This window comes from Tursiops truncatus, chromosome 1 (assembly GCF_011762595.2).
Source record: "Tursiops truncatus isolate mTurTru1 chromosome 1, mTurTru1.mat.Y, whole genome shotgun sequence".
NCBI lineage: Eukaryota > Metazoa > Chordata > Mammalia > Artiodactyla > Delphinidae > Tursiops > Tursiops truncatus.
In genome coordinates, this window is record NC_047034.1 from 146775510 (window position 1) to 146797554 (window position 22045).

Genomic DNA, 22045 nt, shown 5'->3' on the forward strand with positions numbered 1-22045 from the left:
AAGCAAGATTAGGAGGGCAGAGAGATTGAACCGATGCAGTTGCAACAGAGACTTTAGTCAGTCCTTTTGGGAACTCTGGAGCTTGGATGACACTTCAGAGCTGTCTGGAGTTAGATGTGGGCTGACCTGACGGCGTAACCTTGGGTGGCGTAGTTTCATTCGGTGGAAGAGATGGAACTACACAGTTCTCCTTCCCAGTTGCAGAAGGTGCTTTAAGCAGATGGCTTTCAACTGTCAGCTGGTTCAGGGTCTGCCTCAGCTACAGAGAGCTGCTTCACCTGCGGTCACAGTCTTCTAGGGGCAGCTTGCAAACGGCTGAGCAAGGTGCTGGTATAAAGGTCTAGCTATTTTTGACAGGCAGTTCTTGCTCCAGGGAACTGTACCTGGTTGTCAGGCCTGCATTACAGTTTGACTTCTTCCTCTTCTCAGTCCTGCTTCTGTTGCCTTTCCTTCACAGGTATTGATTTCTAATAAGCATCTTGCATCCCAAATTCCCTCTCAGTGTGTGCTTTCAGAGAACGCAACCCATGATACTTTGGTTGAGGGCAGTTTGTGGAGGAGGACTTGGCTGTGAGCTACTAGCAGCCAACTCTCCTGGCAGTTAGAGGAATGAATGCCTTGGTCTTGAAGGGAGTATCTGGTCACTGTATTCCTTGTGCCTCTTGGATTCATTTCATATAGTAATTTCACCCCATGTGGAAACAAATTCTCCAACATTCTGTTTGGTTTCTTATAAAATGTGGGGAATTTACAAGAGTGAGATTAGCAGATGAATTACAACCTCTTCCACTACAGCTAGTCTCCAGATAACAACTGATATTCACTGTCTCCCTCCACTAATTTCCAGTCTAGATTCTTGGCTAGCATCTCTTCTTGTCTAGGTGGCTTACCAGATGGGGTGACTGTCATGACTGAGGAGTCTGAGCCTAGTTACCATGCCCTTTTTAGGTCTTGGCCACTATACTTGTTCATTTACTGTCAACATTGGGCAAGGGGGAGTATCAAGAGATGCTCCAGTGATAACCTTGATGCTAAATGTCATGTACTTCCTGATGTTACTTTTCTTTGTGTTGGTAAATCTGCTTAATTTCATAAACACCATATGTTGCTAACATAGCACATTATATTTATGCGACATTAAAATCAGATCTATTATGTGGGTTTTAAAGATCAAATATAACCTTGTTGAATCTGCTTTATTAATGTTTCTTTGATACATTATGGGAATGATTATTGCAGAAGTTTGTAGATTTTCACCTCTTGTGTTGTCCCTTGCAAATATTATTAATATATCATCAGGATAATTAGCAACAAAAGAAGTTACTTATCCAAAATCTTATGTTTTTACTTGTAGTATTTTAGTATAGTTTTATTTAGAACTTTAGTTAGTAGTGAGTAGTTTTTTTCGCACTTTCTCCCCATTACCTATTCACTTAGAGATTAGAACTGAAAAAATGAGAAGGAGTTGGATTTTAACTTACTGCAGTTATATAGCCATGTGATAATTATGTCATTTAGCAAACCATCAAGACAAGTTAGCATTGCTGGGAGGTTTTAGTAAGGAACCTTCCTTCTGCTCTGAAGCCAAGGCTGCTTGATGAGGCCTTGAAGGTGAGAGTGTTGGCAGTGTCCCTGAAGAGACTTAGTATTTTGGAACTGGGGGGCTCTCTTAGCAGACTTCCTTCCTTCCTTCCTTCCTTCTTTCCATCCTTCCTTCCTTCCTTCCTTCCTCCCTCCCTCCCTCCCTCCCCTCCTTCCGTTTTTGCTTAACACTTTTGGTAAGATATAATTCACATACCATACAACTCACCCATTTAAGGTGTATATTCACAGATATGGGTAGCCATCACCACAGTCAATTTTAGAACATTTTTATCATCTTAAAAGAAACCCTAGGGGACTTCCCTGATGGTCCAGTGGTAAAGAATCTGCCTTACAATGCAGGGGACCTGGGTTTGATCCCTGGTCAGGGAACTAAGATCCCACATGCTGCGGGGCAACTAAGCCTGCAAGCCACAACTGCTGAGGTTGTGCACCTCAACTAGAGAGCCTGCGTGCTGCAAACTACAGAGCCCATGCTCTCTGGAACCCGTGTGCCGCAACTACAGAGCCCACGCACCCTGGAGCCTGCACGCCACAAGTAGAGAAGAAAACCTGCATGCCACAGCTAGAGAGAAGCCTGCGCACCACAACGAAGAGCCCGCACGCCACAAGGAAAGATCCCATATGCCTCAACGAAGATCCCCCGTGCCGCAACTAAGACCCGACACAGCCAAAAATAAATAAAATAAATAAATAAATAATAAATCTTAAAAAATAAAAAAAGAAACTCTATACCCTTTAATAGCACTACCCAATCCTATTATCCCCTCTAACCCTAAGCAACCACTAATTTCTGTCTCTATGCCTATTCTGGACATTTCAGATAAATGGAATCATATAACATGTAATCTTTTGTGACTGGCTTCTTTCACTTAGCATAATTTTTCAAGGTTCATCTGTGTTGTTGCACACATCAGTACTCCATTCCTTGTTATGGCGGAATACTACTCCATTGTATGTATATACTACATTTTGTTTATCCATTCCTTAGTTGTTGGACTTTAGTGTAGTTTCCCTTTTGGTTAAGAATAATGCTGTGATGAACATTCATGTACAAACTTTTGTGTGGACATATGTTTTCATTTCTTTTGGGAATAGAATTGCTGGGTCATATGATAACTCTATGTTTAACTTTTTGAGGAACTGCCAAACTATTTTTCAAAGTGGCTACACCATTTTATAATCCCCCCAGCAATGTATAAGGGTTTCAATTTCTCTGTGTGCTTGCCAACAATTGTTATTACCTATCTTTTTTATTATTGCCATCCTAGTGGGAGTGAAGAAGTATTTCATTATGGTTGATTTTGATTTGCAATTCTCTGATGACTAATGATATTGAGCATCTTTTCATGTGCTTATTGGTCATTTATATATCTTCTTTGGAGAAATGACTATTCATATCCTTTGCCCATTTTTAAGTTGGGCTGTCTTTTTATTGCTGAGCTGTAAGTGTTCTTTATTTATTCTGGATAGTAGTCTCTTATCACGTTTATGATTTGCAAACATATTCTTACACTTTGTGGACTGTCTTTTCACTTTATTGGTCATATCCTTTGAAGCACAAAAGTTTTTAGTTTTGATGAAGTACAGTTTATTTTTTCTTTGTTGCTTGTTTTCTTGATAACATTTCTAAGGAAACATTGCCTAGCACAACAACATGAAGATTTATTCCTATGTTTTCTTCTATGAGTTTTATAGTTTTAGCTCTTCTACTTCTGTGTTCCATTTTGAGTTGATTTTTGTATATGGTATCAGAAATGTCTTCAACTTCATTCTTTTGCATGTCACTATCCAGTTGTCCCAGCATAATTTGTTTAAATGACTATTCTTTCCCCAGTGAATGGTCTTGGCACTCTTGTTGCAAGTTAATTGAAAATTAATTAAATTTATTTCTGGACTCTCAGTTCTGTTCCATCGATCTATATGTGTGTCCTTATGTCAATATCACACTCTTTTGATTTGTATTGCTCTGTAGTAAGTTTTGAAATTGGAAAGTGTGAAATTGGAAAGTGTGAGTTTTGAACTTTGTTCTTTTATTTCTTTCTTTTCCCAGCTTTACTGAGATAATTGACATAACATTATACAAGTTTAAGGTATACGATGTGATGATTTGATACATGTATATATTGTGAAGTGTTTACCACAGTAAGGTTAGTTAACACATCCTTCACCTCACATAATTACCATTTTGTTGCTTTTATGGTGAGAATGTTAAAGCCCTTTCTCACAGCAACTTTCTTTCTTTTTTTTACATCTTTATTGGAGTATAATTGCTTTACAATGATGTGTTAGTTTCTGCTTTATAACAAAGTGAATCAGCTATACATACACATATATCCCCATATCCCCTCCCTCTTGCGTTTCCCTCTCACCCTCCCTATCCCACCACTCCAGGTGGTCACAAAGCACTGAGCTCATCTCCCTGTGCTATGTGGCTGCTTCCCACTAGCTATCTGTTTTACATTTGGTAGTGTATATATGTCCATGCCACTCTCTCACTTCGTCCCAGCTTACCCTTCCCCCTACCTGTGTCCTCAAGTCCATTCTCTACGTCTGTGTAGAGAATGTCCTGCCCCTAGGTTCCTCATGTCCTTTTTTTTTTTTTTTAGGATTCCATATATATGTGTTAGCGTATGGTATTTTTCTCTTTCTGACTTACTTCACTCTGTATGACAGACTCTAGGTCCATCCACCTCACTATAAATAACTCAATTTTGTTTCTTTTTATGACTGAGTAATATTCAGTCATAAATATGTAATATTCATAATACTCATAAATATGAGTAATATGTACAATATTCTATTGTATATATGTGCCACATCTTCTTTATCCATTCTTTCTCCAATTGATGGACAATTAGGTTGCTTCCATGTCCTGGCTATTGTAAATAGAGCTGCAATGAACATTGTGGTACGTGCAACTTTCAAGTATATAGTACAGTATTGTTAACTATAGTCATCATGCTGCACATTAGATTCCTGGAACTTACTCACCTTATAACTGAAAGTTTGACTAACATATCCCCTTTTCCCCCACCACTCAGCCCTTGGCAACCACCATTCTATTCTCTGTTTCTATGAGTTTGATGTTTTTAGATTCCACATATAAATGAGATCATACAGTATTTGTCTTTTTCTGTCTGACTTATTTCACTTAGCATAATGCCCTCAAGGTCCATCCATGTTGTCACAAATGGCAGGATTTCCTTCTTTTTTATGACTGAATAATACACATACACAGACACATACACACACACACCCCCCACATTTTCCTTGTCTGTTCATCCCTTGATGGACACTTAGGTTGTTTCCATGTCTTGGCTATTATAAATAATGCTGCAGTAAACATGGGAGTGCTGATATCTCTTCGAGATAGTGATTTCACTCCTTTAAATATGTACCCAGAAGTGGGATTGCTGGATCATATGGTAGTTCAGATTTTAATTTTTTGAGGAACTTTCATATTGTTTTCCCATAGTGGCTATACCAGTTTACATTCCTGCCAACAGTGCACCATGGTTCCCTTTTCTCCACATCCTGGACAGCATTTGTTATCTCTTCTTTTGATAATAGCCATTCTAACAGGTGGGAGGTGATATCTCATTGTGGTTTTGATTTGCATTTCCCTGATGACATTGAACACCTTTTCATGTACTTGTTGGCCATTTATATGTCTTCTTTAGAAAAATGTTTATTCGAGTCCTCCACCCATTTTTTAATCAGACTGTATTTTTGCTATTGAGTTGTATTAGTTCCTTACACATTTTGGATATTAACCCCTTATCCAATATATGGTTTACAAATATTTTCTCCCATTCCATAGTTTTCCTTTTCATTTCGTTGATTATTTCTTTAGCTGTACAGAAGGTTTTTAGTTTGGTGTAGTCCCACTTGTTTATTTTTGCTTTTGTTGCTTGTGCTTTTGGTGTCATATCCAAAAAATCATTGCCAAGACTCAGGTCAAGGAGCCTTTCCCCTATATTTTCTTCTAGGAGTTTTACAGTTTTAGGTCTTAAGTTTAATTCTTTTTTTTTTAATTAAAAAAATTTTATTTTTTTATTTATTTTTGGCTGCGATGGGTCTTCATTGCTGTGCGTGGGCTTTCTCTAGTTGCGGCAAGCAGGGGCTACTCTTTGTTGTGGTGTGCTGGCTTCTCATTGTGGTGGCTCCTTTTGTTGCAGAGCACGGGCTCTAGGCACGCAGGCTTCAGTAGTTGTGGCACATGGGCTCAGTAGTTGTGGCTCCCAGGCTCTAGAGCACAGGCTCAGTAGTTGTGGTGCACAGGTTTAGTTGCTCTGCGGCATATGGGATCTTCCTGGACCAGGGCTCGAACCCGTGTCCCCTGCATTGGCAGGCAGATTCTTAAGTTTAATTCTTTTTGAGTTAATTTTTGTGAGTGGTATAAGATAGGGGTTCAGTTTTTCTTTTGCATGTGGATACCCAGTTTTCCCAACACCATTTATTGAAGAAACTATCAGTAAATATAAACGATTTTTCCCATTGAGTTTTCTTGGCTCCCTTGTCAGATATCAATATTAGTTGACCATATATGCATGGGTTTTTGATTTTCTGGGCTTTTGATTTCCATTGGTCTGTAGGTCTGTTTTTATGCCACTACCATATTGTTTTGATTACTGTTGTTCTTCTTTTTCAAGATTGTTTTGGCTATTCTGGTTCCCTTGAGTTTCTGTACGAATTTTAGGATCAGCTTGTCAATTTTTGCAAAAAAGCCAGCTGCGATTTTGATAGGGATTGCATTGAATTTGTAGGTTAATTTGTACAAATCAGTATCGCCATTTGTATTAGTTTTCTATTGCTGCTGTAACAAGCACCACGAACTTGGTGGCTTAAAACAACACATATTTAATATCTTATAGTTCTGGTAGTCAGAAATCTGAAATGGGTCTTTCTGGGCAAAACTCAAGTTGTTGGCAGAGCTTTGTTCCATCTGGAGGTTCTAGGGGAAAATCTCTTTCCATGCCTTTTTCCCGCTTCTAGAAGCCACATCTACATTTTGTGTCTCATGGCTCCTTCCTCCATTTTCATAGCCTATCACTCCAACCTCTGCTTCCATTGTCACATTTTCTCTCTCTGACTTTAAGCCCCTTGCCTCCCTCTTTTTTAAAAAATTAATTAATTAATTAATTTTTGGCTGCGTTGGGTCTTTGTTGCTGCATGTGGGCTTTGTCTAGTTGCGGTGAGCGGGGATACTCTTCATTGCAGTGTGCATGCTTCTCATTGTGGTGGCTTCTCTTGTTGCAGAGCACGGGCTCCAGGACCTGCAGGCTTCAGTAGTTGCAGCCAGTGGGCTCAGTAGTTGTGGCTCATGACCTCTAGGGCATGCAGGCTTCAGTAGTTACGGCACATGGGCTCAGCAGTTGCGGCTTACCGGCTCTAGAGAGCAGGCTCAGTAGTTGTGATGCATGGGCTTAGTTGCTCCTTGGCATGTGGGATCTTGCTGGACCAGGGCTCAAACCTGTGTCCCCTGCATTGACAGGTGGATTCTTAACCACTGTGCCACCAGGTCCCCTTGCCCTCCCTCTTATAAAGAACCCTGTGATTACATTGGGCTCATTCATATAATCCAGGGAATCTCTATATCACAAGAACCTTGATTTAATTACATCTGCAAAGTCTCTTTTGCCAAGTTCAGAGAATCAGGATGAGGACTTTCTTTTGGGGGGGGCATTATTTTGTCTATCATACCATTTTAACAATATCTTGGGGTATTTTCCTATTTATTACATCCTCTTTAATTTCTTTCAACAATATTTTGTAGTTTTCTAAGTACAAATTGTCTACTTGCTTGGTTGATACTCCTAAGCATTTATATACTATCATAAATGTAATTGTTTTCTGAATTTCATTTCCAGACAGTTCATTTCTACTGTATTTAAATACAATTGATTTTCATATATCGATCTTGTACCTCTTTGTTGAACTCATTTATTAGTTCTGTCAATAGAGATAATTTTTCTTCTTCCTTTCCAATCTGGAACCTGTGGTCCCTATTTTTGCAAGTCACAAAACTCAGTGTTGTTTGTGCCATAGAATGTACTGGACTAAGGGAGATTTCCTGCTTTTCATTGAACTTGGAAAGGCTTTTTAATGTGCGATTAAATTATGTTATTAGAGAATGCAATCCTAGGGAAGCAAGAGTGAAAGTAAAGGGAGTGAGACAGGAAATGAGGGAGAAGTAATATAAAGGTGTGTATAGAGCCGGTTACCATTTGGTATCAAGTGGCAACTGATTGCTCAATCTCCCTGAATTGCCTTATAGAAAAGGGATGGAGAATATCCTCTGGCTCCCATTTCGCATTTAACAAGTTCAGAACTGGGAAATATTTTGCTATTAAAGGTATATTTTGCATATCCTTCTCTAACTTTAACCATTATTGATTTTACAGTTTGGGTTGTAGGGACTGTAGGATTATAGGAATTTCGCTATTGCTGTTGCTGTTCTGCATAGCCTCCAAACTTAAATACCTTAAATTCCCTGGGTATGTGATGTGGTTTTTTTCAGTTACAAGATGAGAAAAAGGGATTGGCCATAGTTCATAGCCTTGTTATAATCTGTGACAACACTTAATGGCTGGAAGCATAAAATAAAGTAAGAACAAAGATTAAGTACATTTAAGAAAAACGTTTTTTTCTTTTTCGGTATCATATTCTTTTTTCTTTCCTATTATTTTTCTGTACTATTTATTTTCTATTTTCAAGGTAGGTTTTGGGAGCATAAGGAGTCGTAGTATAGCAAAATAGCTAATTGTAAGATATAATAAAATACTTGCTCTTCCTCTTTCCTCTTCTCTCTAGTCTCTGAACCCTTAACCTTTTCTCTCTTCTGCCTTACTTTCCTGAAAAATTCAGTCCAAACCTTCGTGAAGTAAGAGAGAAAAGGAAGTTAGACAGGGAAAGAGGGAACGAAGCAGCACCAAGTGGCAGCAGCCTAAAAGGGAGTGTTAGAGCCCAGCAACTTAGATGGCCCATAGATTATTTGGGAATCCAAAAACGTCAGACTCATAGAACCGGAGAGTAGAATGGTGGTTGCCAGGGGCTAGGGAGTGAGGGAGCAGGGAGATGTTGGTCAAGGGGTACAAACTTTCAGTTGTAAGATGAATAAGTTTTAAGGATCTAATATATAGCATAATGATTATAGTTAATAATACTGTATTGTATACTGGAATTTGCTAAGAGAGTAGATCTTAAGTGTCCTTACCATACATACACATACACACACAGACACAAATGGTACTATGTGAAGTGATGGATATGTTAATTAACTTGATTGTGGTAAGCATTTCACGATGTATATGTATATTAGATCATCACATTGTATAACTTAAAAAATCGTGTTGTACAACCTAAATATATGCAATTTTTATTTGTCAATCATACTTCAATGAAGTTGGAAAAATTTAGAAAATATTCCCCCTTCCAAAAAATTATTTGAATTGTACTTGCACCTATTTTGCAAGTTTGAGATTATTTCAAAATAAAAGGAATATATAATGATATTTAATCTCATATGAACTTTATTTAATAATGAGTGCTTCCATATTACCTATTTACTTTGAGCTGTTTAAGAGAATATTTTTTGTTTCTTAGCTTAACATTAAAGTTAAAGTTATTTGGATAATTGAGTCATTTTTAATATTTTAGTTTTTTTTGAAGACCACAGAAAAAAGCAATTGCCTTTTTTTCTATGTTTGGGAAATAAATCTACCTGTAGAAAAATAGGAAAAAAACAAAAACAAACAAACAGAACAGCAGAAGGTGACAGTAGGAAATGTACCAGAAAAAGAAAGAGATTATCACATTTACTGTAAATGAGGTAAATTTTTGAAATGAAAAAGTGTACTTTTCAGTTTCCTGGGCATTGGGGATGTTGAGTTGTAGTTAGATGCATAAACCCTAAGGGGCTAATATGCATAAAAGTCATAGGCAAGGTATAGCTGCCTCCAAGAGCAAAGTATATAATGCTTGACCCTTAGTAACTTCTCAGTTCTTTCTCTCTCATTTCTCAAACTACAGGACAATTAAATATACCCTGATAATATAGGCAAGTAGTAAACTGGGTAGAGGTGTTTGATATTTAAAATAATCCAAATATTACTAATATTACCAAGCCACCTGCCACTAAAAAAAATAATAATTCTAACCAACAATGGAACAAAACTGTCCACATTTTCACACAATTCCACCCTTCAAAAATATAAAGAAAAGTACATGGTTTTAGCTATTTAATATAAATAAGAAAAATCTTGTTTCCTTTGGCATCTTTAGAAAGTAACTAAACTACAACAAAAGGAGGTGATTGTATAAAGAAATTTATACTGAAGCAAACATATAGGGGAAAAACCCAGCAACTTGTGTTTAGTATGCAATAAAATCAACTACAAGAGTTTATTGTTCACTAGGAAAGCCTTACAAGTTTTTGGAAGAACCGCCACATCTTAACATTACAATATATTTAATAATGGTTCTTTTATTGCTTCTAAGATTATTGAGAAGTCAAATGAAGTTATGCTGAATTTATGGTTCAAAACTATTTTCCAAACACTTCACCATTATAATTTAGGATAAGTAACGCTTGAAGAAAGCAAGCCTTTTATAATATGACTTTCAATATATAGCCTTACTTTAATTCATTCTGATTCCATTACATTTTTGTTATTTTTCCATTGGCCCTGAATATTTAATAAGAACTGTGTTTCTATGTATAGAACAGCCTACACAAATCCATTTCACCCTTCATAAAATGGTCACATTAGTGTTTGAGCTTGCAAAACTAATAATTTTCAAACTTTTGAACTTAGAATGAAATGCTTAGAAAGTCTGACTATGTACAAGAGAAGGTAAAGTTTTCAATTCTCATATTATCAGAAACATCATAAAGAAAGCTAGATTTATAACACACTTCTATTCCTATGTGCATTTGAAGTATGTAGAGTAAAATACCAACACAGCTTTCATGTGTCAATAGGGGGAAATGCAAGCAAGAGTGACTTTTAAAGGATCCAGGGGGCTTCCCTGGTGGCGCAGTGGTTGTGGGTCTGCCTGCCGATGCAGGGGACATGGGTTCGTGCCCCAGTCCAGGAAGATCCCACATGCCGCGGAGCGGCTGGGCCTGTGAGCCATGGCCGCTGGGCCTGCGCGTCCGGAGCCTGTGCTCCGCAACGGGAGAGGCCACAACAGTGAGAGGCCCACGTACCGCAAAAAAAAAAACAACAAAAAAAACTGCAGAGAGTTGTACCTAAGAAGTTAGGTACAAGCATGCAAGTAAATTCACAGCCACAGAGGATCCATGTTAAAAACAGTTAAGGTAGCTGTGATGCAACACCAATAATTTGAATGGCCCTGACACACTCAAAATATTATCTTAATTATTCAATGAAATCCTGAAGCAAACTCTTGCTAGTCTTGGTACACTGCTAAACACTAAAGTAACATGTTCTTTCCATGGTTTTAGCTTAGCTCAAAGAATTTTTACACTATTAAATAAGAAAAAAAAGTATTTCCCCTTTTTAAATTTACAGACGTTTAGTTAGCTTTATTTACAGAGCAGGGATTTTTTTCAGTCTCCAGTGGTGCCTAGAAAACATCATTAGGCAAGAATGCCAGTTTAAAAGAAATCTACGCAGAATCCTAAAAATAACAGATGTTGATGCTCCTCAAGAATGGGCAAGCTTGACTATATCAGCAGCTCTATGTCTCAGTTACTACTCAGAAGCAATTCTGTTGCAGTCTCTACATCTCATGATTCTGAAGACAAGGCCACTGTTACTGCATTCCTGTCAAAGCCCATAGCACATAGATTTTCTATTTTTTTGGTGTATTCTGGACTAGAAACTGGTGCTCCAGCATACACATGTGCCCAAAGTCGAGGTGTCTATTTGAACATTTCGGAATTTTGTTTGTACTGATTTGCTACTACTGCATCTTGTGGATCATCTGGTTCTGCAGCTGCCAGTAGTGCTTGCAATGACAATAATACCGTGCGGAGAGTCATTGCTGCTGCTCATTGATCTTTCAGGATATCCAAACAAATAGCCCCTGTGATGGAACTAATATTAGGATGCCATATTTTAGTGATAAACCGGATCTTAGGGGGATTAATTGGATATGTTTCAGGTATTTTAATCGCTAGTTGATATCTTCCTCCTTCATATGGTGTGTCTGGAGGTCCTGCTATTTCTCCTCTTAATTCTGTAAAATTCTCATCTACAAGATCTACTTTAATTTGATTTTTGCTCATAAAGATCCTGATTTGATTAAAAGGATGTTAATATCAACAGCTCTCTGTGGTTGATGAGGGACCGTTGCCTAATTTGTCATCTTTGTACATTTCTTCTCAATTCTTGTAGAAGAGCAAGGGGATAGGATTAGGACTGCCTCTGTTCCCGACAAATATTAATGGACTGTAAGCTCTTATCCCCATAATCATACCCTTGATTTTGTCGTCACCTAAACCTGCAGCTTCTCCAAACTCCAAGTTTCTCAGATTTCCAACCTCCATGGATTAAATAAATTCACTTTGGTACTCCAAACCCAGTTATTAGCTGGCTTCATCAAAACCAATATTTTAGTTTTATTTTATGTTCATTTTAAAGGTTAAATTATCAATAGTACAAACATGTATAACTCATCATTTATTTTATTTATTAATTTTTAAAAATTTATTTATGGGCTTCCCTGGTGGCGCAGTGGTTGAGAGTCTGCCTGCCGATGCAGGGGACACGGGTTCGTGCCCCGGTCCGGGAGGATCCCACATGCCGAGGAGTGGCTGGGCCTGTGAGCCATGGCCGCTGACCCTGTGCGTCTGGAGCCTGTGCTCTGCAATGGGAGAGGCCACAACAGTGAGAGGCCCGCATACCGCCAAAAAAAAAAAAAAAAAAAATTATTTATTTATTTGGTTGTGCTGGGTCTTAGTTGCAGCTCACCGGCTCCCTTGGTGGCAGCATGTGGGTTCCTTAGTTGCAGCAGGTGGTCTCCTTAGTTGCGGCTCACAGGCTCCGTAGTTGTGGTATGCATGTAGGATCTAGTTCCCTGACCAGGGATCGAACCCGGGCCCCCTCCATTGGGAGCACGGAGTCTTAACCACTGTGCCACCAGGGAAGTCCCTCATCATCATTTATTTTAAATGATACTTGGTTATTATTCAAATGATAAGCTAAAGTTTTGAGTTTTTAAAAAATTATGTCTTTCTTGGTTGTATGAACTTACAGTCTTATGATTTTTAAAGCTTTGTAAATATTGTTAATTAGTATACCAATAATATATAACTTATTTTGCATAACAGTGGCAACAATAATAGTAATAACTAATACATATATAGTGAACATTTACTATTGCTAGCTTTGTGCTAAGTGTTTAACATGTTTTAACTTATTTCATTCTTACAATAATCTTTTTGAGGTGTGTATTTTATTATTCCAATTTTACAGATGAAGACATGATTCCCACATAAGAATTTGTCCAAGGTCACACAACTAGTTAAGTGGCAGAGCTGAGGTTAGAACCAAGGCAGTCTGGTACCTGTGTCCAAAATCTTAATCATTATGCTATATTCAATTATGCATAGTGAAAAATAAAATGAATAACTTAAGTCCAAAATAGTGATTGAGAAGGGCAAAACAAATCAATTAAGTGAAAACATTATATACTGAAATTATTTTTCCTTTCCTGTCCATAAATAAGAAAATTCAGACATAAATTTTATATATAGACTATGACAAATCTTTATTGCTTTTAATAACACCCATTCTTGCCTTATACATTATATCACATCTTTAATGCATAGACTTAAAAAAAAACTAGCTGCTGCTGTACTAGAACAATAAATCTATTGTTGAGCCTAGTATATTAAATTAATATATCATGGATCTATTATATATTCCTTTTTTGTTTTTAATTTATTTTTTCCATATTGGGTCTTCGTTGCTGCGCGAGGGCCTTCTCTAGTTGCAGCGAGCAGGGGCTACCCTTTGCTGCAGTGCATGTGCTTCTCACTGCAGCGCATGTGCTTCTCACTGCAGCGGCCTCTCCCATTGCAGATCATAGGCTCCAGGCACGCAGGCCTCAGTAGTTGGGGCACGCAGGCCCAGCAGCTGTGACTCGCGCGCTCTAGAGCGCAGGCTGAGTAGTTGTGGCGCACGGGCTTCATTGCTCCGTGTCATGTGGGATCTTCCCGGATCAGGGCTTGAACCCATGTCCACTGCATTGGCAGGCGGATTCTTAACCACTGCCCCACCAGGGAAGTCCCTCTTTTTTTTAAAAAAAATTATTTATTTATTTGGCTGCCCCGGGTCTTAGTTGCGGCACATGGGAATTTTGTTGCCATGTGCAGGATCTTTTTAGTTGCAACATGTGGGATCTAGTTCCTTGACCAGGGATTGAACCCAGTCCCCTGCATTGGGAGCTCAGAGTCTTAGCCACTGGACCACCAGGGAAGTCCCCCTATTATGTATTCTTACAAGATTAACTTTTTCTCCAGTAGTATAAAATGGTTGAAATTAGTGATAGTTATAATTTTTTTTTTTGCGGTACGCGGGCCTCTCACTGTTGTGGCCTCTCCCGTTGCGGAGCACAGGCTCTGGACGCGCAGGCTCAGCGGCCACGGCTCACGGGCCCAGCTGCTCCGCGGCATGTGGGATCTTCCCGGACTGGGGCACGAACCCGTGTCCCCTGCATCGGCAGGCGGACTCTCAACCACTGCGCCACCAGGGAAGCCCGATAGTTATAATTTAAATGAAGGAAATAATTCACTTTGCAGTACAGATAGAAAAACAGGGCTTCCCTGGTGGCGCAGTGGTTAAGAATCCGCCTGAAAATCAGGGTGCACATGTTCGAGCCCTGGTCTGGGAAGATCCCACATGCTGCGGAGCAACTAAGCCCGTGCACCACAACTACTAAGCCTGCGCTCCAGGGCCCGTGAGCGGCATATACTGAGCCCACGTGCTGCAACTACTGAAGCCCACGTGCCTAGAGCCCGTGCTTGGCAACAAGAGAAGCCACTGCAATGAGAAGCCCATGCACCACAGCAAAGAGTAGACTCTGCTCGCCGCAACTAGAGAAAGCCCGTGCGCAGCAATGAAGACCCAATGCAGCCAAAATAAATAAATAAATAAATAAATAAATTTAAAAAGAAAGAAAGAAAAACAGGTGACTTCATAAATGGGGAATATAATGTTGATTTTCTTCACCTTATTTTTAATTGTCTTTATGATTTACCAGTAGCAATTTAGTTTCAGTTTTCATTACATTATGGAATTTGTTAGAAAGCAGTAGAAGGAAGAAAAGAGGCCGAACATTTAGAAGTATTACTGATGAGTGGTTTATAAAACTCATTTTAAGAGTGATTTACGGGAATTCCCTTGTGGTCCAGTGGTTAGGACTCTGTGCTTTCACTGCCAGGGCCTGGGTTCGATCCCTGGTTGGGGAACTAAGATCCTGCAAGCTTCACGGCCCAGCCAAAAAAAAAGAGTGATTTATATGATGGTTGTAATCTAAATATGCAGTTCATTTGCTAACTGCTCCAAACCCTGTGATCCTAGAGGTTCTGGGAAGATCATAAGGACATGCTGTGGGAGAAAAAAGTGTGCAACAATCTTCGTAGCTCCTTTTATGGCAGAATATTTTCTCCCAGAGTTAAGCTGCAGGAGGTAATATATCTGAAGTGCTTGTTGAAGTATAAAGTTCTGTATTGATATTAGTTGTGACTTGTCTAAGGTCATGTGTGGTATATTTGCTACAGAACTGTAAGTTAGAAATTTTTTCAGTTGTCTGCAAAGTAAAATATATCATATTTTTAAAGAACATATTCATTTTAGCTCACTCCACTAAGAATATATTTGTAGTACTAATTTGGCACTGGGTTCTTCAGTTATTATAATGTTGCTTTTAATGAACATATATGCTATTTATTACAGCTGAGGTTGGCATTTTATCTCCTTTTTTGGGCAGATTAATTTTTTTGAGAGGAAAGTACAACTATTAATATTCACTCAACAAGTATGGTCAAAATAAAGTATAGGGTAGCCCCCAGACAGAATCCTGTTTGTTCATTTTTTTTTTTTTTTTTTTTTGCGGTATGCGGGCCTGTCACTGTTGTGGCCCCTCCCGTTGCGGAGCACAGGCTCCGGATGCGCAGGCTCAGCGGCCATGGCTCACGGGCCCAGCCGCTCCGCGGCATGTGGGATCTTCCCAGACCCGGGCACGAACCCGTGTCCCCTGCATTGGCAGGCGGACTCTCAACCACTGCGCCACCAGGGAAGCCCTGTTTGTTCATTTTTACAACCCTTTGGGTTACATTTTGGATTTAGCATTGAATGCATCATCTTTCCTTTAATTTGAACATTACATCTGTGTACACACCTGTAAGCATTCTTATAATATGAAAAGCTGTCCCCGTGCATTTTTGGATATTATGAATTTGGGCAGATTTTAAAAAGAATTTTTAGGCTGAAAAATTCATATAATGAAATTTATGTTTCTTTAAAGCAGCAGTTGAGTGTAAAAGGTAAACGCTTACTTGAACAGCCTCATTTAAATATCTTTTACCTTTTTTGTGTTATAAGAACAACTGTAATTCCTAATTAGTAAAAATTTTCTTAAAATAATTTGCTAAGCAGTTGGTTAAATTTCTTTGAAAGTATATTTGTTGAATTATTCATAATTAACTAAAACTGGTTACAGTGATATAATGTTCCATACAGCATATAATATTCCTCACCATTTTTCTTGATAGTATTGGTTAATGTTCACTCTCAGGAAGCCCCTTAGATCATGCTTTATCTCCTTTGTACTTTTGTGATCCTTATGGGGTTATGGAATATAATAATATGACCTTCTATCTTATAAAAATAGACTGAACTATTTCTGAAAGAAGTGTAATAGCAGAGCTGCAGCAAGAGAGGCTTTCACAGGGTTGACAGGCTGTGAAACTGTTGAATGGACTTTGGTTTCAAAGACATCTGTTTTAAATTAATCTTGGTCAGATACATGCCATTGTAGACAATTCAAATGCAATTGACTTTCTGACCTTAGAACAAAGAAATACCATACAATAATTTTTTTCAGTATAAAATTAATTTTTTTGAGTCTTAGTTGCTGTAGTATAGTACTGGAGCTCACTGAAAAGACAATGGAGGAGGGTATTTGACATTTTATTGATTTTTTAAGGAAAGATTGATTTTAGGGAATTGAAAATGTGTATGGAGGAACGTAGGCCATTCAGGAAGCCAACATGTAGAAGTTGTTCCATTGGCAGCATTTTTCAATAACAGTTAATTGTTTGAATAAATCCTTGTGTTGAAATTTCTTAGTTCTACACAATGTTCTTTGTTGTTTTTTTTTTTGGCTGCACTGGGTCTTCATTTCTGCACTCGGACTTTGTCTAGCTGTGGTGAATGGGGGCTACTCTTCATTGCAGTGCACAGGCTTCTCATCATGGTGGCTTTTCTTGTTGCTGAGCACGGGCTCTAGGCACGTGGGCTTCAGTAGTTGCAACCCATGGGCTCAGTAGTTTTGGCTCACGGACTCTAGAGTGCAGTCTCAGTAGTTGTGGCGCATGGGCTTAGTTGCTCCGCGGCATGTGGGATCTTCCCGGACCAGGGCTTGAACCTGTGTTCCCTGCATTGGCAGGCGGATTCTTTTATTTTTATTTTTTTAAACATCTTTATTGGAGTATAATTGCTTTACAATGGTGTGTAAGTTTCTGCTTTATAACAAACTGAATCAGCCATACATATACATATATCCCCATATCTCCTCCCCCTTGTGTCTCCCTTCCATCCTCCCTATCCTACCCCTCTAGGTGGTCACAAAGCACCGAGCTGACCTCCCTATGCTATGCAGGTGCTTCCCACTAGCTATCTATTTTACATTTGATAGTGTATATATGTCCATGTCACTCTCTTACTTCGTCCCAGCTTACCCTTACCCCTCCCCGTGTCCTCAAGTCCATTCTCTACGTCTGAGTCTTTATTCCCTTCTTGCCCCTAGGTCCCTCATGACCTTTTTTTTTTTTTTAGATTCCATATATATGTGTTAGCATATGGTGTTCTTTCTTTCTGACTTCACTCTGTATGACAGACTCTAGCTCCATCCACCTCACTAAGATAACACAATTTCGAGTCTTTTTGTGGCTGAGTAATATTCCATTGTATATACGTGCCACATCTTTTTTTGCGGGGTGGGTGCATGTATCTTTTATTTTTTTATTTTAATTTAATTTTATTTTAAACATCTTTAATGCAGTATAATTGCTTTTCAATGGTATGTTAGTTTCTGCTTTACAACAAAGTGAATCAGTTATACATATACATATGTCCCCATATCTCCTCCTTCTTGCGTCTCCCTCCCTCCTACCCTCCCTATCCCACCCCTCTAGGTGGTCACAAAGCACCGAACTAATCTCCCTTTGCTATACGGCCGCTTCCCACTAGGTATCTATTTTACGTTTGGTAGTGTATATATGTCCATGCCACTCTTTCACTTTTTTTTTTTTTTTTTTGCGGTATGTGGGCCTCTCACTGCTGTGACCTCTCCCGTTGTGGAGCACAGGCTCCGGATACGCAGGCTCAGCGGCCATGGCTCATGGGCCCAGACACTCCGCGGCATGTGGGATCTTCCCGGACTGGGGCACGAACCCGTGTCCCCTGCATCGGCAGGCGGACGCTCAACCATTGCGCCACCAGGGAAGCCCTCACTCTCTCACTTTGTCCCAGCTTACCCTTCCACCTCCCCGTATCTGCAAGTCCATTCTCTAGTAGGTCTGTGTCTTTATTCCCATCTTGCCCCTAAGTTCTTCATGACCACTTTTTTTTTTTAGATTCCATATATATGTGTTAGCATATGGTGTTTGTTCTTCTCTTTCTGACTTACATCACTCTGTATGACAGACTCTAGGTGCATCCACCTCACTACAAATAACTCAATTTCGTTTCCTTTTATGGCTGAGTAATATTCAATGGTATATATGTGCCACATCTTCTTTATACACTCATCTGTTGATGGACATTGAGGTTGCTTCCATGTCCTGGCTATTGTAAATAGAGCTTCAATGAGCATTTTGGTACATGACTCTTTTTGAATTATGGTTTTCTCAGGGTATATGCCCAGTAGTGGGATTGCTGGGTCATATGGTAGTTCTATTTTTAGTTTTTTAAGGAAACTCCATACTGTTCTCCATAGTGGCTGTATCAGTTTACATTCCCACCAACAATGCAAGAGGGTTCCCTTTTCTCCACACCCTCTCTAGCATTTATTGTTTGTAGATTTTTTGATGATGGCCATTCTGACTGGTGTGATGTGATACCTCATTGTAGGTTTTTTTTTTTTTTTTTTTTGGCAGTACACAGGCCTCTCACTGTTGTGGCCTCTCCCATTGCGGAGCACAGGCTCCGGACGCGCAGGCTCAGCGGCCATGGCTCACGGGCCCAGCCGCTCCGCGGCATGGGTGATCTTCCCGGACCAGGGCACGAACTGGTGTCCCCTGCATTGGCAGGCGGACTCTCAACCACTGCGCCACCAGGGAAGCCCTCTCATTGTAGTTTTGATTTGCATTTCTCTAATGATTAGTGATGTTGAGCATTCTTTCATGTGCTTGTTGGCAATCTGTATATCTTCTTTGGAGAAATGTCTATTTAGGTCTTCTGCCCATTTTTGGATTGGGTTGTTTTTTTTTTGATATTGAACTGCATGAGCTGCTTGTAAAGTTTGGAGATTAATCTTTCTCAGTTGCTTCATTTGCAAATATTTTCTCCCATTCTGATGGTTGTCTTTTTGTCTTATGTTTTCCTTTGCTGTGCAAAAGCTTTTAAGTTTCATTAGGTCCCATTTGTTTATTTTTGTTTTTATTTCCATTTTTCTAGGAGGTGGGTCAAAAAGGATCTTGCTGTGATTTATGTCATAGAGCGTTCTGCCTATGTTTTCCTCTAAGAGTTTGATAGTGTCTGGCCTTACATTTAGGTCTTTAATCCATTTTGAGTTTATTTTTGTGTATGGTGTTAGGGAGTGTTGTAATTTCATTCTTTTACATGTAGCTGTCCAGTTTTCTCCGCACCACTTATTGAAGAGGCTGTCTTTTCTCCAGTGTATATTCTTGCCTCCTTTATCAAAGATAAGGTGACCATATGTGCGTGGGTTTATCTCTGGGTTTTCTATCCTGTTCCACTGATCTATATTTCTGTTTTTGTGCCAGTACCATACTATCTTGATTAATGTAGCTTTGTAGTATAGTCTGACGCCCTGGAGCCTGATTCCTCCCGCTCCATTTTTCTTTCTCAAGATTGCTTTGGCTATTTGGGGTCTTATCTGTTCCCATGCAAATTGTGAAATTTTTCGTTCTAGTTCTGTGAAAATTGCCTTTGGTAGTTTGATAGGGATTGCATTGAATCTGTAGATTGCTTTGGGTAGTATAGTCATTTTCACAATGTTGATTCTTCTAAGCCAGGAACATGGTATATCTCTCCATCTCTTTGTATCATCATTAATTTCTTTCATCAGTATCTTCTCGTTTTCTGCATACAGGTCTTTTGTCTCCCTAGGTAGGTTTATTCCTAGGTGTTTTATTCTTTTTGTTGCAATGGTAAATGTGAGTGTTTCCTTAATTTCTCTTTCAGATTTTTTCATCATTACTGTATAGGAATGCAAGAGATTTCTGTGCATTAATGGTGTATCCTGCTACTTTACCAAATTCATTGATTAGCTCTAGTAGTTTTCTGATAGCATCTGCAGGATTCTCTATGTATAGTATCATGTCATCTGCAAACAGTGACAGCTTTACTTCATCTTTTCCAATTTGGATTCTTTTTATTTCTTTTTCTTCTCTGATTGCTGTGGCTAAAACTATGTTGAATAATAGTGGTGAGAGTGGACAACCTTGTCTCGTTCCTGATCTTAGTGGAAATGGTTTCAGTTTTTCACCATTGAGAACGATGTTGGCTGTGGGTTTGTCATAAATGGGCTCTATTATGTTGAGGTAAATTGCCTCTGTGCCTACTTTCTGGAGGGTTTTTATCATAAATGGGTGTTGATTTGTGTCAGAAGCTTTTTCTACATCTATTGAGATGATCTTATGGTTTTTATCCTTCAGTTAATATGGTTTATCACATTGATTGATTTGCGTATTTTGAAAAATCCTTGCATTCCTGTAATAAACCCCACTTGATCATGGTGTATGATCCTTTTAATGTGCTGTTGGATTCTGTTTGCTAGTATTTTGTTGAGGATTTTGCATCTATGTTCATTAGTGATATTGACCTATAGTTTTCTTTCTTTGTGACATCTTTGTCTGGTTTTTGTATCAGGGTGATGATGGCCTCATAGAATGAGTTTGGGAGTGTTCCTCCCTCTGCTATAATTTGGAAGAGTTTGAGAAGGAAAGGTATTAGCTCTCCTCTAAATGTTTGATAGAATTTGCCTGTGAAGCCATCTGGTCCTGGGCTTTTGTTTGTTGGAAGATTTTTAATCACGGTCTCAATTTCAGTGCTTGTGATTGGTCTGTTTATATTTCCTATTTCTTCCTGATTCAGTCTTGGAAGGTTGTTCATTTCTAAGAATTTGTCCATTTCTTCTAGGTTGACCATTTTGTTGGCATATAGTTGCTTGTAATAGTCTCTCATGATCTTTTGTATTTCTGCAGTGTCAGTTGTTACTTCTGTTTCATTTCTAATTCTATTGATTTGAGTCTTTTCCCTTTTTTCTTCTTGATGAGTCTGGCTAATGGTTTATCAATTTTGTTTATCTTCTCAAAGAACCAGCTTTTAGTTTTATTGATCTTTGCTATCATTTCCTTTATTTCTTTTTCATTTATTTCTGATCTGACCTTTATGATTTCTTTCCTTCTGCTAACTTTGGGGTTTTTTTGTTCTTCTTTCTCTGATTGCTTTAGTTGTAAGTTTAGGTTGTTTAGTTGAGATGTTTCTTGTTTTTTGAGGTAGGATTGTATTGCTATAGACTTCCCTCTAAGAACTGCTTTTGCTGCATCTCATAGGTTTTGGGTCGTTGTGTTTTCATTGTCATTTGTTTCTAGGTAGTTTTTGATTTCCTCTTTGATTTGTTCAGTGATCTCTTGGTTATTAAGTAGTGTATTGTTTAACCTCCATATGTTTGGATTTTGTCCAGATTTTTTCCTGTAATTGATATCTAGTCTCATAGCATTGTGATCAGAAAGATATTTGACATGATTTCAACTTGCTTGAATTTACCAAGGTTTGCTTTGTGACCCAAGATATGATCTATCCTGGAGAATGTTCCTGAGCACTTGAGAAGAAAGTGTATTCCCTTGTTTTTGGATGGAATGTCGTATAAATATCAATTAAGTCCATCTTGTTTAATGTATCGTTTAAAGCTTGTGTCTCCTTATTTATTTTCATTTTGGATGATGTGTACATTGGTGAAAGTGGGGTGTTAAAGTCCTCTACTATGATTGTGTTAC

General features: G+C 38.8%; 1 protein-coding gene and 1 pseudogene across 1 annotated transcript in view; one reads left to right on the top strand and one right to left on the bottom strand.

Annotated features, from left to right (window-relative positions):
* The window catches only part of ZSWIM5 (zinc finger SWIM-type containing 5), a 260922-nt gene that overhangs the window by 21476 nt on the left and 217401 nt on the right, over nt 1-22045 (top strand). The gene's annotated exons all lie outside the window — the stretch shown is intronic.
* On the bottom strand, nt 11318-11867 carry LOC109550389 (ubiquitin-conjugating enzyme E2 K pseudogene; annotated as a pseudogene).